This window comes from Temnothorax nylanderi, unplaced genomic scaffold (genome assembly GCF_030848795.1).
Source record: "Temnothorax nylanderi isolate EJ_2023f unplaced genomic scaffold, tnyl_v1.0 TNYL_tig0045_pilon, whole genome shotgun sequence".
In the NCBI taxonomy this organism is placed as follows: domain Eukaryota; kingdom Metazoa; phylum Arthropoda; class Insecta; order Hymenoptera; family Formicidae; genus Temnothorax; species Temnothorax nylanderi.
Genome location: NW_027249107.1, coordinates 1323895 through 1332612, shown reverse-complemented (window position 1 = coordinate 1332612; position 8718 = coordinate 1323895). Strand labels below are relative to the sequence as shown.

Sequence of the window (8718 nt, the reverse complement as noted above, 5' to 3'; positions counted from 1 at the left end):
GGGTTAAAATTAGATACGCGATTATATATAAAAGTTACTCTCCTCGCATCAACGCTGCGCAATATACTCTGATAAAACTAATCGGCTCTTTAAAAAAAACAAACGCACGTCGTATCCATACGTACGAATCGATACGTTGATAATTTCCTTAATTACCCTACATCTTCCGCGTCTATACAAGCTGTCGCAAGTTTGATCTGCAAACCGATAGATATTTCGGTAGAGCATGTAACGTACGTTAAATGAGAGAGACGGAAAAAGAGGTCAAACATATAAAAAGAGAGAGAGAGAGAGGAATAGCTTGCGATTAACGTAGTCTCTTCTATGCGAAAAGTCACCGAAATAAGATATACATGCGTATACTTTTGGATATACGCTTACATTTTCGTATCGCTCGACGAATATCTAATTAATGCGCGGTATACCACACGCAATCGAAGTAGAATTTATTAAAGCTTAACATAACGTATTTTACTTGCTGCTTGTACTATTGTACTTATAGTGCACTCTGTAATCGGTATAAACAAAAATAATAATAATGCGTATCGATAACAATGACTATAAAGTATATAGCACTCTAAATAAAATAAAACATAATATAATAGAGCTTCAAGTTGCCTTACGTAATACATTAACGGTGGCAATTTAACTTCGAAGATCTTCGACATTTCGGATCTATGTTATAAAATAGTGGTGCATTTGATCACATGGCTGGCAGGTACTGCATTATCATGCATTATTTCATACACATTCTGTAATATCTCTCCTCACGCTATAAAAATTCTATTGTGATAAATATGGAATGACTTACATATATATTGAGGTAGTATTGCTGGAAGTAGCTTTGGTCTGCGTTTAGGGAGACAAAGTATCGACGAAAAATTATCAAGCATAACCCTAGCTGTTCGTCCGTTCTCCATTCGCGTTTTTTTTTTTTTTAGCATATTCGAGTTTGAATGAAACGTGCTACACGATTGCAATGTAATAATTATTTATATCTTGCATCTCGAAAACCGCTAGGTAAAAAGGTAAAAAGGTAAAATTAACTTTTGCACTCTTCAACATTTTCGGTATTGTAGGTATAGATCTATAAATAATCTGCCTCTCTTAGAATATAGAAAACCTGTCTGTTTGATTGATTGCAAATTGAAATTTCCTCGATACTTTGCCTCGATAGGTTTGAGTATTTCGATAATCGGCATGTATATAGGTATATAGATATCAAATCTGCATTTTATCAGTCTTACATTAAGAAACACGTAGTTTACATGAGGTATTTCGTTATATCATTACTGCTGATATGCTTGAGCAATATTGCAATCGTATCCCGGAACTGTGGTCAGTAACGATCAAATACAACGAAGTACTTACAATTGCTAACAAATTAACAGCGACCGACGTCTTGATTGTTAAATGATAATAATACGAAATAATACGAGGTTCATGAATGAAATGATAGGTCAGCAAAATATGAAAGTGGCAACCGAGATCTATCATCATAGAAAGTATTTCCATTGCTTGCATTTATTGCTCTGTGGCACGTTATCATTATAAAATATCCCACCACTATTGAATGATTTTCATCTCGTCACGCGATAATGAATAGAGAAGAGGAAACCTTGTACATAGCGTCAGATTTCGTTCATGGACTTCGTATTATTTCGCTGTCAATTTGTTAAAGCTTAATGCTATACACAAGTGTGCCGCACAAAAGAATATGTCGCAAGACAAAAAAATTCCCAAATGATGTGCGGTATATAATACCAATTACAGATGTATTTATCTTACCTAATAATTTACAGATATTTTTGAACGAAGTTTCAAGATATTTTTTAAATCTGTTTTTTTCTTATCTTATGTCTTTTCACATATTTTTTTCTCATCGTCGTTCGTGTTGAAAACTCCAAAGTGAACATTGGCTGGCGACACGTTTTTGTGCAAACCATTGCTTTAAACCGTAAATTTTAAAGAGTTTCAGACGAATATACCTTATAGGCTAGCACTAAACTATGCGCGAATCGCGAATCACGAACAACGAATCAATAAATTTGCAATAATAACAGCTTATCGTTACTTACTTTTTTAAAATGATCATGCGCATTATGATTAGTTAGATCTTATTTGCGAACAAGCTAAAACAGGAATAAATACATTTACGTTCGCCTGCTGTATCAAAATGCATATCCGAAAACTAAGATAAACATCCCAGCAAAGTGTTATCAGTAGGCTAGCAATCTGTTTACCAGCAGATTCGAGTAAAATATAAGTAGATTGTCAATTACGTCCGCGTTAATCTCGTGTTCTGCCAATGGAACTTGCTGACAGAATCTGACGGCAATAATCTGCCAGAAGAAACCGGCAGAAAATCTGTCATTTCGTGAATTCATAAAATAAAATGCATCATTTAAATGATTATGATTAATAATTTTATTAATGATTAAATGATTATGATAATGAATGGTAGATACTGCTCGGTTTCTCTACAGTCGATATGCTAATCACATTCATATTCCGCCAATATTGTCCGCATATGTTCTGCCGATCGAATTGTGACAGATACTCTGCAAAATCTGTTTCGACTCTATCTGGGATGAAATACACATTCGGTAAAGAAAATACGAGAGAAAAATCTTCTGCACTATATACGACGAATAGAGTGATAAGATGCGAGTAATAAGGAGCTCAACATTAAAATAAATTTATCGCAGTTTGTTGGAGAAACAGAAATTAAGGAAATTAATGAGAACTATGTAAAAATGGCTATTTTGAAATGCCTAATTGACTTTCTCGTTATCGCAATTATAAACTTTACGAAGTTCAGTGTATGGAGAAAAAGAAAAAAGGCAAAATATATCTAAAGCGAGACAATTTTAATTTTGAAAAGCAACTCAACTACTCGTATCTTATTACTCTCGTTTCTAAGGCCGCAAAAGTTAGCTGTAGTCGCAGCAGTCGTTACTATCAAGCCCTGCTTCCTGCGCCTCGTCTTTAATCGCGACCGATGTAGTGGACGGCGGTATTATCACCGGAACGTCGGATTTGCGACTCACCGACAGATCTTCTACTTGATCATCCAGGTCCTGCTGTTGCTGATGCTGCTGCTGCTGCTGTTTCTGCTTAGAGCAGCGTATCACGGACTCGCGCTGCAACGGGTCATCGAGTCTGACATTGAGTCGCGGTCCTGCGACGTATCCTTCGTTGCCTTCGCATAGGTCGTCTCAAAAACTGCGGCGGCACTAGTGCGGCCAAACTCCGATGGACGTTGATGTTACTGCTGCCGCTCTCGTTCTCATTCTCGGACAGGGCATTAACACCGCCGCGGTTGTGTCGTATAAGAGCGCCGTTCGCATTGGCACCGATCCAGTACGGGAAGCAGGCCGTGCTACCACCGTTGCTCGTCGAGCGCCTGAACGGCCGCGACGTCGGGATGCCGAGCTTTTTCACCTTGTCGTAAAGCGTACGCGATGGCACCCCGTATCTTCGCGCCGCCGCGACGGCGCTCATCCCCGTCTTCACCGCCTCGATCGCCGACAGGATGTCTTCTCGGGTGTACTGCTTATAGCGTTTCCACTCTGGTTTTTTGCGGCACGCAGTCCGGAGCAGCTACGATAAATCGGTAAAATGTAGTCGTTACGATATCTAAAATTTATCGAGGTATGCAAAATTTTAATATCATTATAATACTAAAGTATAAAAATTGGATATGTGCGGTGTAGCTAAAAACAGATGGAATTTTCGTAACGGGGAATACAAGCTAGCTTAATATCCTGAATCGCGACATTATTCTCCGCTGCGAATTTTATAGTAAAAACATATTACACGTGTTATAATAATCTTATTAATATTATATAATATAATTATGATGTATAAAATAACTAATGATATTATATATTATTAATAAAAAAAATAATTTTTCATTTTCGTGTGATATTAACTATAAATACTTCGTTTACCTTCAGTATTCACGTTAGTAGTTCTTCTAACGCTATCATCTGCCTCTGAGTTTTGTTCGCACGACGTAAGAGGTAATTTGTGGATGGCGTTATACTTCGTAGATATTGGGAATATACAGTGTATAACTTAAAAAAATCCGTATCTGCGATCCCTGATATGCTATTTGACGTGCTATCGCTACCTGTATTTCTCACGGTATCCCCGCCGTACGACTGCGGGGACGGTTGTCTCTCATCCTCGTCCATGTAGGAAACGTCGCGTGGACGGCCTCGCCGTGGGACAGGTCGTTGCTGCGGCGATTGTCGCTGTCGTTCGCGGATCCGTTGCTGCTCGCGTTGCGATAGTGCACCGACTCGTGGCTGTCCGGCTGCAGCAGCGGCATCGTCTGCGAACTGTCAACGTGAGCCTGGGCCGAGCACCGTGCGCAAGATCGGCGTGTCGTGGTTCATCAGCAGGGCTGACGACGACGGCCTGCATCATCGGCTTCCGGCGTTTGAGCGGCGAGGTCTCGATACCGTTGTCGTACCCGCCGGCGCCGGGCCCGCCAACGAGGACGGAGGAGGAGAGCGACGTCGGGAGCTGATGACCCGCGCCCGCGGAGTGCAACGGAAGCGGCCACGTAATCGGCAACGAGCCCGCGAGGGATGACTTTGAACGCGGTCGAGCGAGACCGCGGATTTCCCGTAAAGGCCGGAGTAGCCGCCGGTGGAGTGCGGGCGGTGACGAGTGGCTGCCACCGCCGCTGCCACCGCCGGTGCTCGTGCTGATAGCCGGCGGCGGCGATATCGACGGGTCCATCGACGTATCCTCGCGGCGAAGGTCGCGCGCCGTGTTGCTCTGATTGCCGTGCTCCTCCACCAGGCCCTTCACCTTCAGCACCTGCGCGATCTTTAGCAGATCGGGTAGCTGATTCTGCGCGACGTTCACCTCGCCGCGATACATGTACTCCAGTATCGCCTGTACTCCGGAAACCCAGCGTCCTTGAGAATTATTATCGGATGCTGGTCCTGCAGGCCGTGGAACAGATTCTGGAAGTACGTCGAGCACGCGGCCAGCACGATCTTATGACACTTGACCGTCCTACCGCTTTCCGCGGCGATGGTGACATCGGTGAACGCCTCGTTGTGCAGCAGCTGCTCGAAGACGGACAGCAGGTTCGAGCGATGATTGTTCCATCGTAGGCAGGTACTGTTGAGAGGTAGTCATGGTGTCCGGGATGATTGTCTATCTGCGTTTGGGACCTGCGGCAAACGCACATCCTGTTCAAAGACACGCGCTCGACTGCAGTTCGACCATCTCTGTCGAGGGACAAGACAGAAATCCTGTTTGCCACGCGAATTCTCCCCACCCTGGTGCCAGAGTGAGTTTCCTGCCTGTGCGTTATGATTCATATAGGAAATATCCAAAAATGGTCGGAAAATAAAAGTATCCGAATTTATCTAGCGATAAGGACTCTCGTGCTAGGGATCAAAGTTCATAGATGCATTAGCTCGTCATTTGCACGCGACGCTTCTTCTCTCTCCGGCAATGGGAATTAAAAACAACGAAAATGCCATTCGTATCGATATCGAATTGACGGGATTATCAGATAGAAGCGATTAAAACTGAGACGATTTCAGCGTCGACCTTGTGCGAATAGAAATAATGTCGAAAATTGGGAAAATTGTATAAAAATTTACAAAACTTTCACAAAAAGAACAATCCCGCGTTTGTCGAGAAATTTACGACACGATCGTATAATTTTGTTACCTTGACTATTAATGATATTCGCAAATTAAAGTGAATCTTTCTTTTGTTTTTAACATAATCCAAGTTTGAAAGAATGTATGAAATAGTTATATAAAAAATACACGTTTGTTACACATTTCTTATACATATAATGTCTAATATTATCTAGAGATTCATAATAATCTATATTAGACGAAACATCTCTCCACAGGATTAGATAAGGTTACGAAACGGAAATGGATCTGCATCAATTGCATTTCAGGACGATCACGTTCCGAATGTATTCATTCTACGAATAATATGCTTGGCCATTAATAGACGCCTGCGGTAAAATAATTCTATTTTCTCCTGCATAACATTCCTCTCGCTGATCTACTTAGTCATTCCAAATAGATCAGTCCCGAGTGAGTCCCGACGCTGTTTTCGAACTCGCGTGGCAAAGGATTAGGTATCTTAAGGTCCGAAAGCGATTAGAAAAAGTCTGTACAAATACGAAACTAGAAAATGACCACGATAATAAGATACGATAAGACTGGCGAGACGTCGCAAAATATTTACATTGTGTGTCGAAAGAGCATTCTATTGTATTCAACAGAATATTCAAATGTAGGTAATTGTAAAAGTTTTTCCCAACCAAGTATAATTATTTCGTGTATCAAACCTATATGTAGAAGAATCTTACAGTCGCTTTAGAATCGTGATTACTGAAACAGCTAGTAGTATATATAACAATACTACGCTAATGTTTTAATGCGTTAATACTGTATTGATAACATCACACCCGAGCTTATTGTCAATAAAATTGCCCTACGCGAATGAAATTGTAACGCGTTACATCCGCTTTACATCTGCAGTAAATGCAGTTCCTAATAATTGCAACTTTTGCCGATTCCTGAAATTTGATTGTCATTTTCGTACGCGAAACATAAAATGGTTGAGCCATTGTCGAGCTGTATTTGGAAATTTCCTTAACCCTTACCGTTGGCCGTTTACAGCATAGCGCACGGCCATGAAAGTTTCAAGGCAAAGAGTCAGCGTGAAAGTGGTGAAAAAAATAAACCCAACCGTTATTTCTCCGTAGCCTTCTTTTATATATTTAAGATAAAAGAACTGAGTTGCTGGGTTACAAAGTAACTGGCTCTGCTGATCTATTTATGAATAATATTTCATATCCCGCGTCGATCTTACTGCCGATTGTTCGTAAACACTTTCAAAAGGTTCTGTAAATTTCGGCAAACGCAGCGCGCATTCGAAAATCTCTAAATTACATGATTTTTTTTCTACTTCGAGCAGATTTTTTTATACAAGTGACGAAAAAAGTGATGTTTCTTAATGCAGGGTTTCGCCGAGCGCAAAGCTTCGCTTGCAAGGATTGATACGAGTTTCTCTTGGTTTCTTTTAATGGCTTTACTTTTACACTATTCATCTCCAGATATACCTGCGTAATTTACTTTTTGATACAATATACATACAAATATACAACTCAAAGAATATTTATTCATTTATTTTATTTTCTCCCTCTGGGTTCGTCATTTTATATTTATCCTATCGCAGGTCTGTCACTTTTCCGCTACCTATTTTTACCCTTGTAAATGATTGAGATAATGAGAAAAAAAAATGAAACGATCGATGTTTCGTAGCTGGGGTGAGATCGCGCCGCGAGGGGAAAAGCCAGTCGATATTTGCATTTCTCGCGTAGGGTGAGTTAAGCGCTCTCACCGACTTCTAGCTTCATCAGTCGGTCGACCCAGTAGGAATTAGGAACGAGCACGACGATAACAAGATGATAAGAAAACCGTAAACCGAAATGTTGCATACGTGGAAGCGATTACGACGTCCGCGTCTAACGATGCCAAGGAGCTACGAATGAAAACATTTGACGTAATCTGGTCGACCTGTAAATTATCCTCGACCGATCTACTGGCCCAACGAAATTTAAGCTTGCGAAAAAAGCTCGCGAGGAAAGGGAGATAAAGAAAAAATTGTCAGCGACAGAGAACGGCGAGCGATCTACAAACGAAAACCAGCTGATCTATAACGATCCAATAACTTCTCACTTTAAGTGGAAAAAAAATCTTTTCGTAGGCGGAAATGTGCATTAGTGCAGCGATGCAGAAATGTTAGAATCAGATAGGCGAGAATGCGTTTAAAGAATTGATAAAATTGATAAAAAGAACATCTTCGATCACCGATCTCTCTTATCTGTTGCTCCAAACGTTTTAATGGTCTGTGTGTAATTTTTTAAAATAAATTGTGCAATCATGTGTTAAATTAGAAAAAATCGTTAAAATATCCCCAACACACTTTGCGCCCGGCAAACGAAAAGCAGATACAATTTGTGATTAATTCCACCCTCCCGCGAGTCGAATCGTTATAGAAGCAAAGAGGAGGAGAAAGTGCGTTGAACTTACTTGGGGACTTGATGGACTCTCCTCTCTCGCGACGGCGAAACACTGGGCGAAACACGGGGCGATCTAATAAAAGCGAGCGCAGCCGGAGAGATGCAGACCGGAGACTGACGTTCCGCTTCTTACGTCGTACGTGCTCCGGATGATTTCACGGACACGCAGGGCGCGGATAATCAAGGAATGACGGGCCCGGAACCACCTCACGGTCGTTATCAATGTCGTTGGTGCGTCGATACCAACAAAATCTTCCTCCTCTTTCCGCCTCCGCTCCCCTCTTTTCAATCTCGTCTAGCCGCGTATCGCGAAGTGCACTTACGTATATGTATTAAACTATCGAACGCGCTTACGGGGGGGACCCGCGGTCCTCCTTCTCCCTTCTATCGCTCGCTCTTTCCCTTCGCGCGCCTCGTATCTACCTATATGTATGTGTATAAGTGTATAAGTGCGGCGGACATGCCGCGCGCGGAGGACGCGAGTGAAAGAGGGAGAAAAAAATGGGCACGCACACACTCCGGCACGCACTCCTTATTTCACGCACAACCCACCCACCCACCCCGCCCCCCGTTGTCGATTGCACCGACGTGGAGGACCATGCGCGCTCGCACGCGAGAATGCCGCGCGTTCTCCA

At 42.1% G+C, this 8718-nt stretch overlaps 1 pseudogene; it reads right to left on the bottom strand.

The window, feature by feature from the left end:
* Positions 1-2817: 2817 nt before the first annotated feature.
* LOC139771973 (uncharacterized) lies at positions 2818-8346 on the bottom strand (annotated as a pseudogene).
* Between the last annotated feature and the right edge of the window lie 372 nt (positions 8347-8718).